This window comes from Martes martes (genome assembly GCF_963455335.1).
Source record: "Martes martes genome assembly, chromosome: X".
Lineage (NCBI taxonomy): Eukaryota > Metazoa > Chordata > Mammalia > Carnivora > Mustelidae > Martes > Martes martes.
The window spans coordinates 115826328-115848430 of NC_137897.1; positions in this window are offsets into that span (position 1 = coordinate 115826328).

A 22103-nucleotide genomic window follows, 5' to 3' on the forward strand; every position below is an offset into this window, starting at 1 on the left:
ATAATTTTTAGCATTAAACAAAAAAATCTTGTGTTTTAACATGAAGACCTGCAATGTCCATAGCTTCAAATACCTGAATATTGACATTTTAAATCATCCAGATGATTTAAAAGGTAGTAAATCTGCGTCTCCTGTTTTGGCTTCCCATGATGGGGAAAGGTCTGTTGATCATGGTTCAAATTTCAAAAAGTGTCTAAAGTTTTTTCAGTGGTTTGTTTACAAGGCTCACTTTTTTGTCTTTCAAGATTTTATTTAAATTCTAGCTAGTTAACATATAGCATATTACTAGTTTCAGGGGCAGAATTAAGTGATTCATCAGTTACCTATAACACCTAGTGCTCATTCCATCACATGCCCTCCTTAATGCCCATCACCCACTTACCCTATCCCCTCACCCACGTCCCCTCCAGCAACCCTCAGTTTGTTCCCTGAGTTAACAGTCTCTCATGGTTTGCCTCCCTCTGTGTTTTTATCTTATTTTATTTTTCCTTCTACAAGGCCCACTTTTTAACCAAGAGGCACTCAAAGGCCAAAACCTGATGGGCTCTGAAAGTGGTCCTTGATCTTGTGAGCTAAATTGTTCAGATTAAACCATTTAGGACTGGGATGACTGTGTGGCTCATGGTGTTTGTAGACTAGATGACCTTCTTTCATATCAGTATCTTTCCTGAAGTAGCACTGGAAACAGATGTTGCCCTTCTGAATATTAGATGTTTCAATGATGACCAAAGGCAGGATTTCCTTGTTTCTACTTAGCCTCATTAAACAAGAGCACATGATGGAGAGATTTCTAACTGTGAGCCTCAACATGTGTTAGGACTCAGTCATCACTTGGCAGTGAGAACCCTCACCACCACCCACTCTCCACCCTCCCCCATGCCAATCCCAGAGCATCCATCAGATAAGTGTTTTGTGAGCTCTGCACACAGCTAAGCAGCCAGCCCAGGCTCTCTCCCTCTCTTTGATGTATTTTCCCAAGTCTCCTCTAACCACCAAGTCCTTTTTATCCCTGATCAGTGTGGGTAAGAACACCCAAGGCATGAAACTAAGTACTTTCATCACATGGGAATGATACTCCACTCTAAGAAAAACAAATATAAATGGATGACTCCAAACTGCCCACCCAAAATACATAAATTACTTTTAGAAATTCATTAACTCTGCAAAAAGTATTCACAATAGGCTCTCTGCAGCTAAAATATCAGCCATTCTATAAATATTTGCAGACTATGCATAAATAAGTGTGTTGTATAAAAGGAGGTACACCTGCAAAGAGGAATAAAACAGTTGCACTAGAGGAGAAAATGGAAGCATTCATTCTTGTTAGCTGTATTTTTAGAGTATTTGCAAATGCAAAGCCATGAAATCTCAGAAAACTATGGCCAGAATTAGGGGCACAGGATATAAGGGAGAGTTTAGAAATCTAATGATATTGCATTTTGATTACTGAGCAAAAATGTTTGGTATTCAGACGTATACACATGAACACTCCGATGGGTGACTCTCATTGTGTTCCTCAGAAAGTTGGTACGAAACTCAGATATTGAACAGCTAGGCTGTCATTTTATTTCAAATCAATTCAACATGTTTTTGAGCAATTATAATGTATAAGACACTGTGCTAAGTGCTGTGTGAGATGGAAAGATGAATAAGACACAACCGTGGCTGCCATGGCACTTAGAACACAAAGAAAATAGGAATGTCAACAACATTTATAACACAAGGTGGAACAGGATCACGCTGAAATAGACTCACCAGATGTTATGTGCATACACTGTCTCATTTAATCTTTCTGACAACTTTTGAGGTGCATGCCATCATTCCCACTGTTACAGATGGGAACAGAGAGTCTTGGGGACATTGTTAGCTCACTCACCAACAGTCACACAGCTGGTAAATGGCAATGCCAGGATTCCAAATAAGGTAGGTTTTAGGACTCCACAATTCTTCCTCATCTAATACACCGAGCCGTCTCATCTACTGCTGGAGTGTAGAGGGTGGGAGGAACAACATCTAGAAATACAATCCTCAAGGTGGGTGAGAACCAGACTGCAGATACTTGGAATGCTCTAGCAAGGACTTTTCACTGTATGCCATGAACAATCAGGAGACTTTGAAATCTTTTAAGCAGAGCAGCAACAACACCTGATTTTCACTTTGGAAAGATCATTCCTTGATGTGGAAAATGGGCTCCAGGAACATAAGAACATGAATAAGGAGACCTTTTAGAAGGCTGTTGTAGTCCATGGGAGCAGTAACGGTGGTCTAGACCTGTACAGCAGAGATGGAAAGCAAGAAATGCTAACTATATTAGGCATGCAAAATTCATTTGATCTTAAGGGACTTGATCCAGAAGACATCTAAAGCAAGAGAAATAAAGAGGTCTCCTAGCTTAGCACTCCAGGGCCTGAGACAATGGCGTGCCTATCAGACACTGAAACAGAGAAAGCAGCATAAATTTAGGATCTAGCAGAAGGTGATGATAGAGCTTATGGATGTTTCCATGGATTTTCTTTTCTATGGGATATATATTTATTATGGACTGAATTTTCATGATGTTTAATAAATCTTTTTATTCAATTGATCTTCTGAGAAAGTAGATATTCTTCTGGTCAGTATCCTCCAGCATTTAGGAGTCTCTAGGAACTGGGTTCAGAGTGCACTGAGTTATTAGATTCAGCCCAATCCTTTAACAGGAACCAAGATTCCGTGCAACCATCGTAATGATTTCTTTCACAGCAGCTGAAGTGTGTTATCTTTTCATATAGACAATCGGGAGACCAAAAGATTTTGAGGCCAAAATCTCTAAAACTTGCCAGTTTCCAAATAGCATGGAAAAGGGAAAAACTTTTGAACCCTGGATCTCCAAAACCACTCTCCTCACCCTTTCATGCCTCTATCTCTTCAGAAAGCCTACTAAAGGCCATCTCCACATTTAAGTGCAAAATATTGCTGAAGACTGCACTCCAACATGGTGTGTTAAAAGACAAAATTCTGACTGCTTGTTTGTTTTAGCCTAATATCAATTCAGAGGGAGACTTGAATAAGTGGGTAAAAACTTCAATGAGATTATACTTAAGTAGTTTCAAAATCATGGGATGATAACATATGAATCCACTTATTCATTCATAAATTCTGGGCAAGCAGTCTACTCCAATGATCACAGGCTTTGGAATCAGCCTACATAGGTTTGGCTGTCATCTACCTCCTACTTTTCTGGAATCAAGCAAAACAGTTAATTGTACCTTAATTTTTTTATTGTTAAATGGGAGTGATACAAAGACATAAGACTAAAGATGTTGCAAGTCTACAATTAGGTGGGGTACCTGGTGAAAAGTGGACAGCCAAGGAGTAGTGGGTTTAACTCTCTTTCAACAGATGTTTATGGAGAACCTGCAATGTGCAAGACAATACACTACATGGTGTGGAGAAACAAAGAGGCCCCAAAAAGCCAGCCCCTGGAAACATGTCATCCTTTGTCTAGGACAGTAATTCTGGACTTTTATACTGTAGCCACTACAATGTGATGAGGTGGCAAAATCGAATTTAGAAAAAAAATATCAAATATTGGTGAATTATTCATCTCTTTCTGCTCTCAAGAAATAGCATGATACAGTTCTACACTTCCAAATGTAAGACTCAGGTCATTAATATTAAGTGCATTTTGAGATACACTATTCTATGAACAATTACTGTAGCACTTGAAGAATGACTTTAATGCTTAATTAATTGTGCACATCCTCAAATGAGTGAAACAGGTACAAGCAATCTCAAAACACAGTTACAAAACTTAAAAATTTGATTCTTTAAGAAAATATTTGAGCACAAGTTTAGGTTCTTCCAGTCTCCAAAGCAAACATTCCAAGGGAGATGTTCTTATACTTTAATTATGAAATAAAGAGACATCCAGAGGAGTAAGAACTCCTGATTTCCAGACATCCCAGGCCCGTGCAAAAAATAAATATATAAACAAATAACAAAACAAAACAAAGAACAACCTTCATTTGCTTAAATCAGATGTTTGCAAATAACTAGGTTTTTAACTCTTTCAACTTCTTGGAGTAAGATCAGTTTATTGATATAAATACCACAATAATGTCATGTTTTCTAAATCTAATTTCCAGATGGCATTTCTCCAAAACATTTAGAGAAAAACAATAATTCAGGACTTAAGATGCTTTCTACCATAGCTTGATTTGCATTCTTAGAGAAGAAAGAGTTTGTTGGTAGTGTCACAGCAGGTTTCAGTTTTGTATGCAGTGGAAACATTGTATTTTCTACTCAGGCTCTGCTGCAGTCAGATGGTTATAGATCTACTCCCAGAGGACCCCTGATTAAAATAAATTATTTCACTACTAAGACTGTCCTGGTGCATACAATTTTAAATACAGTCTCTAATTAATAGTTTCCTAGTTATGTTGTAGTGCAGGCTCCCATCAGAGGGCAGGTCCAAATTGATCTGACAGGATGAACTGAGAAACAGAACAGATTTCTAAAGACAGAAATTGAGTCCTCAAAACAGAGTTTGAAAACCAGCAGAAATGTTCAGACTCCAGAGCACCTTCTGAACTTCTAAGGGTTTGAAACTAACACTGATCCTGAAAGTTTCCACTCCCCTAGGTTAACCATCAGGCTTATTTCATGCATCAAACTTTTTTTTTCCCCTGCATTTAGTACATTTTTAAGCCAGGCTCCCATTAGCCCATTTCAGCACTCATTACTAGAATTATACAACCCACAGTGAGATTGACCATAGATTAAATTTTTCTGTCCTGTTTGCAGAAGAGTATTTCTTTTGCATTTTCAAATTCCTTTTAGCCATAAATATAACAGTAATCTCTAGTGACACATTCAGTGATAACAACTGACTATGTTCTCTCTCGAGCACTGTTATTTCCTAAGATGCTGGTTTTAATTAGCCCTGCAAATTCAAAGGAGCCAGCAGGTCCCCTTTATGGCTGCATTCAAGGAGTTCTATTTTTCTCCTGACCCTTAGTATTTTCTTCTAACCTATGTGCTGCAAAACTAGTTGTGAGTGCTCTAACTAAAATGTCTCCCATAAAATAGAATGTTGAAATTCAGGTAATGAATTCATACTACCAAATCCCCCTCTCTCTTTGTCTCTCTGTCTCTCTCTCTCTCCTGTTCCCTCCCTCCCTCTCTCTCTGAGACACAACTCCTTGCTCATCATTTCTCGCAAGTTAAACAGAATGAGTGCAAGGAAGGATTAGATAAGGTATTCAGACACCAATCATGTGGGCAAAGTGCCAAATCCAAGGCTTCTTAGAGCTTGTCTTTTGTCAATTACCCTAACCCTGATTTCAAAAAGCCTCTTGAGAAAAAAAGAACTTTTGGATATTAAAGGTGGTTTCCCAAAACTAACCACAAAATCTCTCTCTCTCTCTCTCCACCTGCCTACCTACTTGTCTATATATCCTCTTTTTTCATTAATCATTCCTGCTCCCCAGCATCACCACCCACACATTGGCAAGGGCAATGCACTAATATATTTTTTCATTTTTAAAACTAACTCCAATTTCGAAAGGTGGGCTTAATGGCATGCACAGTTTTACATATAGGTATAGGGAAAATCATTGAAAAGTATTTTTATATATGTGTCCCCAGATAAATCCTTCTAGGAAAGAAAAAGTGTTTAGTAGTGGGGGGAGGAGCAGTGCTGCTGTTTAAATTGCTTTAGTTCCATTTCTTGAATACTTTCTGTATTATACCAAGTGTTGAGAGGATGTAAAGGACAAAGTAAATTAGGCCTGTGCTTTTAAGAAGTATATAATAAAACAGGAGTCACATGGAAAATACATGGAAAAGTCCCAAACCATAGGATTCAAATATGCACTTAGCTAGAAGAATAAAGTGATGTAAGGATATACACATGAGAAGAGTGGGTTTCCTGAAACGGTTAGTATCAAAATCCATGAAACTCAAGAAGTTTTGAAACAGGCAAAGGGTGGTATGGTAGCAAAGAAATGGCATAACATTTAAGCCCACTGGAATGCCTTACATGAAAGATCAAAAGGAACAAATTCACCCTGAAGGACAGTAAGCACACTAATGGGCCCTTTAGAGGATACGAGCTCAAATGTCACACACACAATGAAAGTCAGGGCAGTTACATTGGGAGGGGGTCTCTGTACATGACAGTTTTGCAAACATTGTCTCATTTCAACTTCATGCCAACACTATTAGGTAAGAGAAGTGGTAGGTAGTCAGTTCCCCAGAGCAAGGACCTAAGCAAAGTATTCACTCCCAGTTAAGGTGCACCTGACAGATCCAGAAGGATAAGACAGCCAGAATTTGCTTACCTGATAACCCCATAGGCACACTGAGGAGATCTTGACCAACTAGGTTAAGAGACTTGGCTCCCAAACAGTCAGAGAACAAAAGCAACCTGGTTAACTTTCCAAGCAGTGATGACTGTGCATGTGAGTGTGGGCCCAGGCTGGAATAAGTACACTGTTGGGAGCTCAGTAACAGACAGAAGAAACAGATGATTTTGAGTACCCCCATGGTGTCAGGCAATTTAGTAGTCCAGGGATATTCTGTCAAGCCTCTCAGAATCATAGGATGCCATAAAGAATAAATCCAAAGAATAATGCCACTGCTGATGACAGAAGTACTGAGACCATGAGAGCATAAGGCCATGGTACTTGTGGACAGACAGAGAAAGTGCAGGACCTTATATCTACAACCATATGCTCCCTCCTTCTTCTTCAGTAAGATGGCTACTGGGAATGGAGGTAAGGGAGAAGGATTCTGGGAAGAGAGTATCCTGAGTTCAGTCCTTGATTCTTTCTTCCTGACAACTCTGTACAAGACCAACTAAACAACTAAAAGTAACCCTGACAACATGCGGGGCCTAGACAAGATCAATGATGACATGTAAGCTATAGACTCACTTGGGAAGAAAATTCTATAGTGGAACTCATTGGTTGTACTGCTGGGAAGTGAGCTGACCTGGAACCCAGAACAGGCTTGCCTCTCCAATGGAATATGGAGCAAAGAAGTCTCCAGGGTGGCCTGGGACATTGAAGGACGAGGATAGGGTTCAGTTCAGTTTACCCTAGCAGGTTCCCTCACAATACAGAAAAACACCTGCTCGCATTTTGGGAAGAGGTCAGCTGCTCCTGTCAATATCAGCAGGTTGAATATAATCCTTTGCAATTCCTTCCTGACAGCAAAGGGTCCTCCTCACACCAGACTTGCATCAGAGTCCCAGCCTGCCAAACACTGTGGACTGCTCATCTTTTGGAGGATAAACTCCCACCATATCTCCTATCATCTGTTGATGCAGTAGTAAGTACCAAGAGACTGTAGCCTTAATGAATTTCCAGTATACTGGGAATTTTTTTTTAAGATTTTCTTTCTTTATTTGAGAGAGAGAAAGAGAGCATGAGAGGGGAGAAGGTCAGAGGGAGAAGCAGACTCCCCGTGGAGCTGGGAGCCCGATGTAGGACTCGATCCCAGGACTCTGGGATCATGACCTGAGCTGAAGGCAGTCACTTAACCAGCTGAGCCACCCAGGCACCCACATTAGGAAATTTTTGACATTAATAGAAGAAAAATGAGATTCCAAACTGTTTAAAGGTAAATGACCTGAACAGGGGGGTCTCTTATGGAGAGAGAATTACTAAAAGAAACAAAAATTGGGAATGATTAATAAATTTATAAAATTCATCAATTAATTAATAAAATTAATAAATTTAATGAGGTCTTAAGATGATACAAATTATGCACAAAAAATGTTTCAGGAACTGACAAATAGATATCTAATTATTAAAGTCAATAAAGAAGTTTTAAATGGAACAGTCTCTACTAAAATTCAAATTGGTTTTCTACAAGATAAAAAGGGAAACAATTCCATATTGCAGGGCAAAAATACAAAGAAATAGATCTAATAAAAAAATAAGAGACACTGAGGAAAGATCTATGAAACCTAACACGATTACCAAGACCTCCAGGAAGGAAAGAGTAAAGAAGTAGATCATCAACAATAGTAGAAAAGAAGTAAATCATCCACAATAAAACAGCAACAACTTTCTTCAGCTAAAGAATAACTTGAGTTTTGAGACTCTAAGAGCTTGCTGAGACTCAGGCATGGTTAATGAAATAGACATAGTTGGACCTATACTGATTAACTTTCTGAACCCCAAAGTTAAAAAATTTTTTTCAAAGATCTAAAGATAGGAAAGCTTTCTTGTTAAAGAAAAATAAACAGAGTAACATCAAGCAACTTATGTGTGATACTAGAAGCTAGAATACAATGCAGCAACATCTACAGTTTGCTGAGGTAAAAGACCTGTAGCTAAACAATGTCTATTGGCCAAGGTCTCACTTATATGAAAAACCAAAGAAAAGATATTTTAAGACTTGCAAGGGCTATGAAGGCACTTCTGAAAAACTCATTCAAGAAAGTATTCTAGCTAAATGCAAATCAAATCAGGACAAAAATCTTCTGAACAAAGTACAAGAAACAGCATTGAACAATGATTCATATCTTTTTTATAATTATGTCTAAACCAATGAGGATAATGATAATAAAAACTAATAAAAGGGGTTTTCAAGGATTTTTGTTGAAATGGAAGGGACATTTTCTAATTAAAAATATGTAGATCCTGGACCTAAAATTCCCAACTATCTCAGCAAAAATCCAAGAGATATGGGGTGAACTTAGGGGAGTTGGAGAGTGTTCAGAAACAGGAAAGTAAATGACTTTCTAAAGGTGTTGATGGAAACGAGAGAGTGGAGAAAGAGCATAGGCCTATTTAAATTCAATATATTGATAGATAAATGTAGAGAAATTGTATATACCACGACACAAAACAAGATTTAATTTAAAAAAACTGACAAGTTTAACTACATATAAATCAAAAATTTTACATAAAAAAAGACAAACTGAGAAAAAGATTAGCAACTTATACCACCAAAAAGCCCTAATTTCCTTCATATATCAATGGAAGTTTTAAATTGATAGGAAAAGAGCAATGATTTAATAGTAAATAAAAGGATATGAACAATTCTCTTGGGAGATACACAAAAAACTGTTGACTATGGCTGCCTCTGGAGAAGAGAACATGGTGGCTGGCAGACCAGAGTGGATGGATGAATGACTTTCTAATGTATCTATGCATGTACCTTTTGAATTTGAAGCATTACAAATTTATTTGCATATATTGGGGGCGCCCGGGTGGCTCAGTGGGTTAAAGCCTCTGCCTTTGGCTCAGGTCATGATCTCAGGGTCCTGGGATCGAGCCCTGCATCGGGCTCTCTGTTCAGCAGGGAGCCTGCTTCCCCCTCTCTCTGCCTGCCTCTCTGCCTATTTGTGATCTCTGTCTGTCAAACAAATAAATAAAATCTTAAAATTTATTTCCATATTATGGTGGATTAAATACTATGATCAAAAAACAACAACAAAAAAAACATATACCCCCTCATGTCATAATCCATTTGGGTGGTCTCCTTGAAGTTTTCCATATAAACTTCCATCCTTATGTCTGCCTTGTGCTAGCTAGGGCCTCAAAATTCTCTGCTGGATCATCTGAGTGTAGTTAGTCCATGAACAAAGAGAGAGTGAGAACACAGAGGATTTTAGGGGATCTTTTCAAGGCAAGACTTTAAAGTGATACACATTACTTATGTCTACATTTTATTGATCAGACAAGTCCTGTGTCCCCATCTTCATGTAAGAGTCCTGGTAAATGTCATTTAGCTATTGACACAAAAAGGGCAGCCAGGTTGGGTATCTAGTCAGACTCTGCTCCAATTACTTATTTACAAAAACTTAATAATTTTAAAGAATAGAAAGAAAATAAATAAGGGATGTGTTGTTATATCAAGCAAATGCAAATGAAAAGAGTGACAATATGCTATCAGTTTTAGGGTTATCCCAAGATCTAAAGTATTGAATCAGACAGAAAGAAGTTTTGTGACGGTAAAAGCTAGAATCCACAAAGTTAATAAAACTAGACTAAATTCATGTAAAAAACAGCATAAGAATAAAATACATTAAGCAAAACCTTCTAGGAAGACAGCAAAAACTAAAAAAAAAAAAAAAAAAAAAAAATCCCAGGATCATTGACTGGGATTGAAGTGGGAGGAGGCCAAACCAAAAAAAAAAAAAAAAAACTTATAAAATATTTAAATAATATGTATCAAAAGCTCAACATACACATACACATACACACACACACACAAAGATATATATCTATGTCTATATCTATATCTATATCTACCTATATATCTTCCTTGACCTATCATGGGGTTATGTCCCATTAAACCCATAATTATACTGAAAATATTTTAATACCATAAAATAGCATACATTTAATACACCCAACCTACCAAACATCATAGGTTAGCCTAGCCTACCCTAAACATGCTCAGAACACTTACATTAGCCTATAGTTGGAAAAAATCATTTAATACAAAACTTACTTTTAATAAAGTGCTGAATATATCATGTAATCTATTCAGTACTATACTTAAAGTGAAAAGCAGAATAATTGTATGGTTATAGGATGGTTGTAGGTATATTGCTTGTTTACCCTTGAGATCATATAGCTGGCTGGGAGCTGTAGCTTGCAGCTATTGCCTAGCATTATGAGAGACTACTTGATCATATATAACTAGCCTGGGAAAAGATCAAAAATCAAAATTCAAAGTACAGTTTCTACTGAATGCATATCACTTTCACACCATTGTAAAGTAAAAAAAAAATCGTAAGTCAAGCTATCATAAGTCAGGGACCATCTGTATATATACACACACATACCACCCACCACACAAAGATACAGAGAGAGAGACAGAAAGATGGACAGACAGATAGCTACCCTACGAACAGCAACACATTCTTCTCTTATGTTATTGGACCACTAATAAAAATTGTTCACATACTTCACCAAGGGGAAAGCTAACTACATTCTCAAATTTAAGATAATATAGTTTACATACTCTGACTATAGTCCAATAAAAATAGAAATTAACAACTCAGAGATGGCCCCTAACTTTAACAATTAAAAATTAAGGAACATTCTTGGGGCATGGGTGGAACATTTGTTTAAGCATCTAACTCTTGGTTTCAGCTCAGTTCATGATCTCAGCATTGTGGACTGAGGCCTGTGTCAAGCTCCACACTCAGCAGAGTCTGCTTGAGATTCTCTCTCCCTCTCGCTCTGCCCCTCCTCCTTCTGGCCTCTCTCTCTCTCTCTCTCAAATAAGTAAATCTTTATTTTTTAAAAAGATTTTATTTATTTATTTGACAGAGAGAGAGATCACAAGTAGGCATAGAGGCAGGCAGAGAGAGAGGAAGGGAAGCAGGCTCCCCGCTGAGCAGAGAGCCTGATGCAGGACTTGATCCCAGGACCCTGAGATCATAACCTGAGCTGAAGGCAGCAACTTAACCCACTGAGCCACCCAGGAGCCCCTAAATCTTTATTTTTTAAAATAAATAAATCTTTAAAAAAGAATATTCTGATAAATGCCAAATTGAAAAAAAAAAACTTGAAGGTATAAATTTTCTGGAACATAACAAAAAGGAAAATAACTCATAGCAAAACCTATGGGATATAACCCAAGCTGTACTTGGGAAAATTTAGGCTTTAAATATTTGTTTAAAAAGGAGAGAGACTGGGGCGCCTGGGTGGCTCAGTTGGTTAAGTGACTGCCTTAGGCTCAGGTCATGATCCTGGAGTCCTGGGATCGAGTCCTGCATCGGGCTCCCAGCTCAGCAGGGAGTCTGCTTCTCCCTCTGACATTCCCCTCTCATGCACTCTCTCTCATTCTCTTTCTCTCAAATAAAATAAAATCTTTTTTTCAAAAAAAGGAGAAAGATTTAGTATTAATGAGCTAAGTATTCATTTAGCTAAGAAACTAGAAAAACTACAAATAACAAGATGAACCAAAAAGGAAAGAAAAGGTAACTAGTATAGATAAAAGCTCTGGTGGGTGGTACACCTGGGTGGCTCAGTGGGTTAAGCCTCTGCCTTCTGTTCAGATGATGGTCTCAGGGTCCTGGGATTGAGCCCTGCAGGGGGCTCTCTGCTCAGCAGGGAACCTGCTTCCCCCTGTCTCTGCCTGCCTCTCTGCCTACTTGTGATCTCTCTCTCTCTGTCAAATAAATAAATTTTTAAAAAAGCTCTGGTGGGGGGGTGCCTGGGTGGCTCAGTGGGTTAAAGCCTCTGCCTTTGGCTCAGGTCATGATCCCAGGGTCCTGGGATCGAACCCCGCATCGGGCTCTCTGCTCAGCGGGGAGCCTGCTTCCCCTCCTCTCTGCCTGCCTCTCTGCCTACTCGTAATCTCTGTCTGTCAAATAAATAAATAAATAATCTTAAAAAAACAAAAAAGCTCTGGTGGGGAGATAGGGGTGGTGAGAGGTACTCTCCACCATTCCAGGAGGCAGTTCAAGATGGCAACATAAGAAAATCTGAACTCACCTTCTCCCACAGACACAAATCTATAGCTAGATATGAAATAATTACCTCTGAAAAAGACCTGAAAACTAGCTGAACAACTCCACAACAAAAGATAAAAGGGCCACACTGACACAGGTAGGATGGAGAGATGCAGTCTTTCCAAAAACCCTACTGCCAACACAGTGACCCAAAATCAGGAGTTTCAGAAATATGGATTTTCTCAGTGAGGCATAAGAGCTTTATGCCCCACATCTGACACTTCAGTACTTGGGGCCAGTAACAGAAATATGAGCTCCCAAAATCCCTGACTTTGAAAACCTATGGGACGTACACCCAGGAGATCCATAGGGCTGTAAGAGATTGAGATTCTGCTCTTGAAGGGCTTGCATGAAGGGACTAGTGAGTGCAATTTTTATGTTCTCACTCTACCTTGCTAGTGTTGGCAATGGGATGTGCCATTTTTGCACAATTTTTGCTAGTACTGGTGGGCACAACCTGCCCACATCCTACACTTGCCCCCCCCCCCCGAGCCAGGCAGGTGGGTAGCCCACATTTGCATCACCCCTATAGCTCTGCCAGAACTGGTAGGCACATATAACCCATACAAAGGACAGCCCTTGAGGGCTTGGTTCAGTGGCCGGGGAGGATAGCATTCCTGGGCCCTACAGATCTAAAACCATCAGAAATAAGGTTCTGGGCAGACTACTATCTGCTGGGCACTATACAAACAGCAGACGAAAACACACCCCATCTGCTGTGAAAAAGGCCTAGTTACTTGTTCTGGAGCTTCAGCCAGCTTCTGGGGCATGCTTCAGGATTACCACACATCTAGAGACTACAAAAATTCTCTTAGGGAACACAAGCTGGGGATTGCCATCTTTTTGCTCTCCCTTAGCCTCACCCTGAGCAGTAAAAAAAAAGAAGAATTTTAAAAAGAACATCAAGCCAAAGAACATTTGTATTCTAGGGGGTCCCAGAAGGAGAAAAGAATGACAGATGGGCAGGAAACTTATTTGAAAAAAACATGGCTAAAAACTTCCCTGACCTGGGTAAGGAAACAGACATCCAGACCCAAGAAGCCCAGAGCGTTCCAAAGAAATGAACCCAAAGAGGGAGAAGATATTTGTAAATGACATATTCAATAAAGGGTTCATATCTAAAACATATAAAGAACTTATAAAATTTAACACCAAAAAACAAATAATCCAATTTGAGAATGGGCAGAAGCATGAATAGATATTTTTCCAAAGAAGACATACAGATGGCCAACAGACACATGAAAAGATGCTCAACATCACTCATCATCAGGGAAATGCTAATCAAAACTACAACAAGGTATCACCTCACACCTGTCAGAGTGGCTAAAACCAACAACATAAGAAACAACAGGCATCGATGAGGATGTGGAGAAAAACTCTCTTGCACTGTTGGTGGGAATGCAGACTAGAGCAGCCACTGTAGAAAACAATAGGGAGGGTCTCCAAAATGGTAAAAATAGAGCTACCCTATGATTCAGCAATTGCACTTCTAGGTATTTACCCCCCCAAAATACAGATTCAAAGAGATACATGCACCCCGATCTTTATAGAAGCATTATCTACAATAGCCAAGTTGTGAAAACACCTCAAGTATCCATCAGTAGATGAGAGGATAAAGAAGATGTGGTATATATGTGGGGTGTGTGTGTGTGTGTGTGTGTGTGTGTGTAAATTACCTGGCCATAAAAAAGAATGAAATCTTGTCATTTGCAATGACATGGATGGAGCTAGAGAGTATTATTCTAAGCAAAACAAATCAGTCAGAGGAAGATAAACACTACAAGATTTCACTTGTATGTGGAATTTAAGAAACAAAACAAATGAGCAAAGGGGAAAAAAAGAGGGAGGGGACAAACCAAGAAACAGACTCTTAACTGTAGTGAACAAACTGATGGTTACCAGAAGGGAGGCAAGTGGGGGGATGGGTTATACAGGTGATGGGGATTAAGAAGTACACTTGTTGTGATGAGCAGCAGGTGTTGTATGGAAATGTTGAATCATTGTATCGTACACCTGAAACTAATATTATATTATATGTGGACTAACTGGAATTTAAATAAGAAAATTAAAACTATATTAGTATGATACTGGCAGGTATCATGTGCAGCATGGTGACTACAGTCAATATATGGTACTGTGTACTTAAAAGATGCTAAGAAATTAAATCTTAAAAGTTCCCATCACAAGATAAAAAAGCATGCAACTTTGTATGGGGAGAGACCGTAACTAGACTTACTGTGGTGATCATTTTGCAATGTATACAAATGTTGAATAATTCATGTTATACACCTGAAATTAACACAGTATCATAGCTCAATTATACTTTAAATATAAAAAATGCTAAACCTGCGGAGACTATAATAAATGTATCCAAAAGTACAGAAGAGGTATGGATGCAGGTTCCCCCAGAGGCACTTGTTGAATGAGAGGGAAAATGGGGGAAGGGGTGTCCAGGTTACAGAGATTTTACTAGTGGGCCCTGAATCAAAGACCAGTGTTTTATAACATGCTTATGACCATAAGATTTGGATACAGAATACACAAACGTGAGGGGGGAGGAGACAAGATGGCGGAGAAGTAGCAGGCTGAGACGACATCGCGTAGCAGGAGATCAGCTAGCTAGCTTATCTAACCATTGTGAACACCTACAAATCCAATGCGAAATCGAAGAGAAGAAGAGCAACAATTCTAGAAACAGAAAATAGACCACTTTCTGAAAGGTAGGACCTGCGGAGAAGTGAATCCAAAGTGACGGGAGACATACCGTGGGGGGAGGGGCCGGCTCCCTGCAAGCGGCGGAGCAACGGAGCACAAAATCGGGACTTTTAAAAGTCTGCTCCACAGAGGGACATTGCTCCGAAGGCTAAAACGGGGGGAAGCCCACGCGGGGTCAGCGTAACCCCAGGTCCCGCAGGGTCACAGAAGGACCGGGGGTGTCTGAGTGCCTCAGAGCTCACAGGTATTAGAGCGGGGAAGCTGGCTACAGCGACAAAGCCGAGGAGTGAGCTCTCAGCCCGGGGTTACCTTGTGCCGGTCGCAGGCTGGGTGGGCTCGGAGCACGGCCGGAGGCCACGGAGACGGAAGCGAATGGGCGCTTTTCTACAAGTGCCAGCAATTGACTGCTTACTCCAGGTGCGACCGCAGGCTAGGGAGGCAGGGCGGTTGGGCGCTTTTCTCTGAGGGCGCACTGAGGAGCGGGACCCCAAGCTCTCCGCTCCTCTGGGCCGGAGACTGGGAGGCCGCCATCTTCATTCCCGTCCTCTGGACTCTACGGAAAGCGCTCAGGGAACAAAAGCTCCCGAAAGCAAACCCGAGCGGATTACTTAGCCCGGCCCCTGGCAAGGGCGGTGCAATTCCGCCTGCGGCAAAGACACTTGAGAATCACCACAACAGGCCCCTCCCCCAGAAGATCAACAAGAAACCCAGCCAAAACCAACTTCACACACCAAGAACAGCAGAATTCCACAGCAGGAGAAAGCAAATCTTACGTGGACAAAATGACAAGGCGGAAAAACTAACCTCAAAAAAAAGAACAAGAGGCCGTACCGAAGGCTGGAGACCTAATCAATACGGACATTGGTAACATGACAGATCTAGAGTTCAGAATGACGATTCTCAAGGTTCTAGCCGGGCTCGAAAAAGGCATAGAAGATATTAGAGAAACCCTCTCCGGAGAGATAAAAGCCCTTTCTGGAGAAATAAAAGAACTAAAATCTAACCAAGTTGAAATTAAAAAAAACTATTAATGAGGTGCAATCAAAAATGGAAGCTCTCACTGCTAGGATAAATGAGGCAGAAGAAAGAATTAGTGACATAGAAGACCAAATGACAGAGAATAAAGAAGCTGAGCAAAAGAGAGACAAACAGATACTGGACCATGAGGAAAGAATTCGAGAGATAAGCGACACCATAAGACGACACAACATTAGAATAATTGGGATTCCAGAAGAAGAAGAAAGAGAGAGGGGAGCAGAAGGTATATTGGAGACAATTATTGGAGAGAATTTCCCTAATATGGCAAAGGGAACAAACATCAAAATCCAGGAGATGCTAAGAACGCCCCTCAAAATCAATAAAAATAGGTCCACACCTCGTCACCTGAAAGTAAAATATACAAGTCTTAGCGACAAAGAGACAATCCTGAAAGCAGCCCAGGAAAAGAAGTCTGTAACATACAAGGGTAAAAGCATTAGATTAGCAGCGGACCTATCCACAGAGACCTGGCAGGCCAGAAAGAACTGGCATGATATATTCAGAGCACTGAACGAGAAAAACATGCAGCCAAGAATACTATATCCGGCTAGGCTATCATTGAAAATAGAAGGAGAGATAAAGAGCTTCCAGGACAAACAAAAGCTGAAAGAATTTGCAAACACCAAACCAGCTCTACAGGAAATATTGAAAGGGGTCCTCTAAGCAAAGAGAGACCCTAAAAGTAGTAGATTAGAAAGAAACAGAGACAATATACGGTAACAGTCACCTTACAGGCAATACAATGGCACTAAATTCATATCTCTCAATAATTACCCTAAATGTTAATGGGCTAAATGCCCCAATCAAAAGACACAGGGTATCAGAATGGATAAAAAAACAAAACCCATCAATATGCTGCCTACAAGAAACTCATTTTAGACCCGAAGACACCTCCAGATTTAAAGTGAGGGGGTGGAAAACAATGTACCATGCTAATGGACATCAGAAGAAAGCTGGGGTGGCAATCCTTATATCAGATCAATTAGATTTTAAGCCAAAGACTATAATAAGAGAGGAGGAAGGACACTATATCATACTCAAATGGTCTGTCCAACAAGAAGACCTAACAATCTTAAATATCTATGCCCCTAACATGGGAGCAGCCAACTATATAAACCAATTAATAACAAAATCAAAGAAATACATCGACAGTAATACAATAATAGCAGGGGACTTTAACACTCCCCTCATTGAAATGGACAGATCATCTAAGCAAAGGATCAACAAGGAAATAAAGGCCTTAAATGACACACTGGACCAGATGGACATCACAGATATATTCAGAACATTCCATCCCAAAGCAACAGAATATACATTCTTTTCTAGTGCACATGGAACATTCTCCAGAATAGACCACATCCTGGGTCATAAATCAGGTCTCAACTGGTATCAAAAGATTGGGATCATTCCTTGCATATTTTCAGACCACAATGATCTGCAGCTAGAACTCAGTCACAAGAGGAAATTTGGAAAGAATGCAAATACACGGAGACTAAACAGCATCCTTCTAAAAAATGAATGGGTCAACCAGGAAATTAAAGAAGAATTGAAAAAATTCATGGAAAAAAAATGATAACGAAAACACACTGTTCAAAATCTGTGGGACACAACAAAGGCAGTCCTGAGAGGAAAATATATAGCTGTACAAGCCTTTCTCAAGAAACAAGAAAGGTCTCAAATACACAACCTAACCCTACACCTAAAGGAGCTGGAGAGAGAACAGCAAAGAAAGCCTAAACCCAGCAGGAGAAGAGAAATCATAAAGATCAGAGCAGAAATTAATGAAAAGAAACTAAAAAAACAAGAGAACAAATCAATGAAATTAGGAGCTGGTTCTTTGAAAGAATAAATAAGATTGACAAACCCCTGGCCAGACTTATCAAAAAGAAAAGAGAAAGGATGCAAATAAATAAAATCATGAATGAAAGAGGAGAGATTACAATCAACACCAAAGAAATACAAACAATTATAAGAACATACTATGAGTAACTCTACGCCAACAAATTCGACAATCTGGAAGAAATGGATACATTTCTAGAGACATATAAACTACCACAACTGAACCAGGAAGAAATAGAAAACCTGAACAGACCCATAACCAGTAAGGAGATTGAAACAGTCATCAAAAATCTCCAAACAAACAAAAGTCCAGGACCAGACGGCTTCCCAGGGGAATTCTACCAAACATTTAAAGAAGAATTAATTCCTATTCGCCTGAAACTGTTCCAAAAAATAGAAATGGAAGGAAAACTTCCAAACTCATTTTATGAGGCCTGCATCACCTTGATCCCAAAACCAGACAAAGATCCCATCAAAAAAGAGAATTACAGACCATTATCCTTGATGAACACAGATGCGAAAATTCTCACCAAAATACTGGCCAATAGGATCCAACAGTACATTAAAAGGATTATTCACCACGACCAAATGGGATTTATTCCAGGGCTGCAAGGTTGGTTCAACATCCGCAAATCCATCAATGTCATACAATACATTAATAAAAGAAAGAGTAAGAACCATATGATACTCTCAACAGATGCTGAAAAAGCATTTGACAAAATGCAGCATCCCTTCCTGATTAAAACTCTTCAAAGTGTAGGGATAGAGGGCTCATACCTCAATATTATCAAAGCCATCTATGAAAAACCCACCAAAAATATCATTCTCAATGGAGAAAAACTGAAAGCTTTTCCGCTAAGGTCAGGAACACGGCAAGGATGTCCGTTATCACCACTGCTGTTCAACATAGTACTAGAAGTCCTAGCCTCAGCAATCAGACAACAAAAAGAAATTAAAGGCATCCAAATCAGCAAAGAAGAAGTCAAACTATCACTCTGCATATGATATGATACTATATGTGGAAAACCCAAAAGGCTTCACTCCAAAACTGCTAGAATTTGTACAGGAATTTAGTAAAGTTTCAGGATATAAAGTCAATGCACAGAAATCAGTTGCATTTCTTTACACTAACAACAAGACAGAAGAAAGAGAAATTGAGGAGTCAGTCCCATTTACAATTGCACCCAAAACCATAAGATACCTAGGAATAAGTCTAACCAAAGAGGCAAAGAATCTATACTCAGAAAACTATAAATAACTCATGAAAGAAATTGAGGAAGACACAAAGAAATGGAAAAGTGTTCCATGCTCGTGGATTGGAAGAACAAATATTGTGAAAATGTCTATTCTACCTAAAGCAATCTACACATTTAATGCAATCCCTATCAAAATCCCATCCGTTTTTTTCAAAGAAATGGAACAAATAATCCTAAAATTTATATGGAACCAGAAAAGACCTCGAATAGTGAAAGGAATATTGAAAAAGAAAGCCCAAGTTGGTGGCATCACAATTCCAGACTTCAAGCTCTATTACAAAGCTGTCATCATCAAGACAGTATGGTACTGGCATAAAAACAGACCTAGATCAATGGAACAGAATAGAGAGCCCAGAAATAGTCCCTCAAATCTATGGTCAACTAATCTTCGACAAAGCAGGAATGTCCAATGGAAAAAAGACAGCCTCTTCAACAAATGGTGCTGGGAAAATTGGACAACCACATGCAGAAAAATGAAATTGGACTATTTCCTTACACCACACACAAAAATAGACTCAAAATGGATGAAGGACCTCAATGTGAGAAAGGAATCCATCAAAATCCTTGAGGAGAATGCAGGCAGCAACCTCTTTGACCTCAACCGCAGCAACTTCTTCCTAGGAACATTGCCAAAGGCAACAGAAGCAAGGGCAAAAATGAACTATTGGGATTTCATCGATTTCATCAAGATCAAAAGCTTTTGCACAGCAAAGGAAACAGTTAACAAAACCAAAAGACAACTGACAGAATGGGAGAAGATATTTGCAAACGACATATCAGATAAAGGGCTAGTATCCAAAATCTATAAAGAGCTTGTCTAACTCAACACCCAGAGAACAAATAATCCAATCAAGAAATGGGCAGAGGACATGAACAGACATTTCTGCAAAGAAGACATCCAGATGGCCAACAGACACATGAAAAAATGCTCCACATCACTCGGCATCAGGGAAATACATATCAAAACCACAATGAGATACCACCTCACACCACTCAGAATGGCTAAAACTAACAAGTCAGGAAATGACAGATGCTGGCGAGGATGCGGAGAGAGGGGAACCCTCCTCCACTGTCGGTGGGAATGCAAGCTGGTGCAACCACTCTGGAAAACAGTGTGGAGGTTCCTCAAAAAACTGAAAATAGAGCTACCCTATGACCCACGGATTGCACTACTGGGTATATATCCTAAAGATACAAACGTGGTGCTCCGAAGGGGCACGTGCACCCGAATGTTTATAGCAGCAATGTCCACAATAGCCAAACTATGGAAAGAACCTAGATGTCCATCAACAGATGAATGGATAAAGAAGAAGTGGTATTTATACACAATGGAATACTATGCAGCCATCAAAAGAAATGAAATCCTGCCATTTGCGATGACATGGATGGAACTAGAGGGTATTATGCTTAGCGAAATAAGTCAATCGGAGAAAGACAACTATCACTCTTTGATATGAGGAAGTAGAGATGCAATGTGGGGGGGTTGGGGGGAGGTAGGAAAAGAAAAAATAAAAGAAAATGGGATCAGGAGGGAGACAAACCACAAAAGACTCAATCTCAAAAAACAGACTGAGGGTTGCTGGGGGGAGGGGGGACGGGAGTGGGTGGTGGGGATATGGACATTGGGGAGGGTATGGGCTATGATGAGTGCTGTGAAAGGTGTAAACCTGGCGATTCACAGACCTGTACCCCTGGGGATAAAAATACATTATATGTTTATTAAAATAAATAAATTAATTAAAAAAAGAATACACAAACGTACAACTTCAGTGCTCAGAGTCACCGTATTCTCACTAGATGAGCTGCAACCATCAGTCACAATGTTAATCAGAAATCTTAGATACAGATGCCAAATGTAGCTACACTTTATGGTTGAACACAGCATGTGGAGTTGTTGAATCACTATGTGTACACCTGAAACTAATGTAACATTGTGTATCAACCACACCTCAATAAAAAAAAAAGTTAGATACTGTGATCTAATGAATGTGAGTCAAACCCTCTCATCCCCTCTAGAGAATTTTGCCAACTTGAGAGACAGTATCCCACAGCAATTTGTTTACATCAATGTCACACCCTGTCTCACACTGCCTTGTGCATTATCTACTTGTGTATGCTTTTTCCCTCAACTCCCTTAGGCAAGGGGATTTTGTCTTTTTCTTGCTGGATCTGCCCCAGTACCTCCCCAGAGCCTTGATCAAGAAATATTTGATGCACAACAGAATAAGGGCATAAATGTACAGATACCAATCAAAGTCAAGGGTACAGAGTAACAATAAGTCTCCTTTTGTGTACAGTGACCTGGATAATGAAGACACCATAGGCCCATTAAGCTACAGATGACAAGTACTCAACTGACAGAACAGAACATAAAGAACACAGAGATCAAGTAAGAAACCTAGTAACATTTTAGCTGAGAGGCCATGGTGTTTTTCAAGACCAGTCAAAGATTTCAGAAATGATTTATAATTTTTTTAAACCATCGTCAGCCCCCCACACATAGTACAATTTCAAGCTTCTGGAAAATCACTAACAAGACGGGAGACTGTTTGCTGACTAGGCTACCCTTGCAGTAATCATTAGTTTCTTTTGCTCTCAGGGACAAAGACAAAATCTGGATCAAAAGAAAAAAAAAAAAAAACAAAGAGGAAGAGTGATGGTTGAGATAAATGAATACTGGCTAACATAAGAGAGATGAAAAGATCCATTCACACATCAACCACACTATCTACATTCACATAGATCAAAAACCTCAAGAGAAAAGTTGCCTTCTTTAGTAAACATCTCTAGCT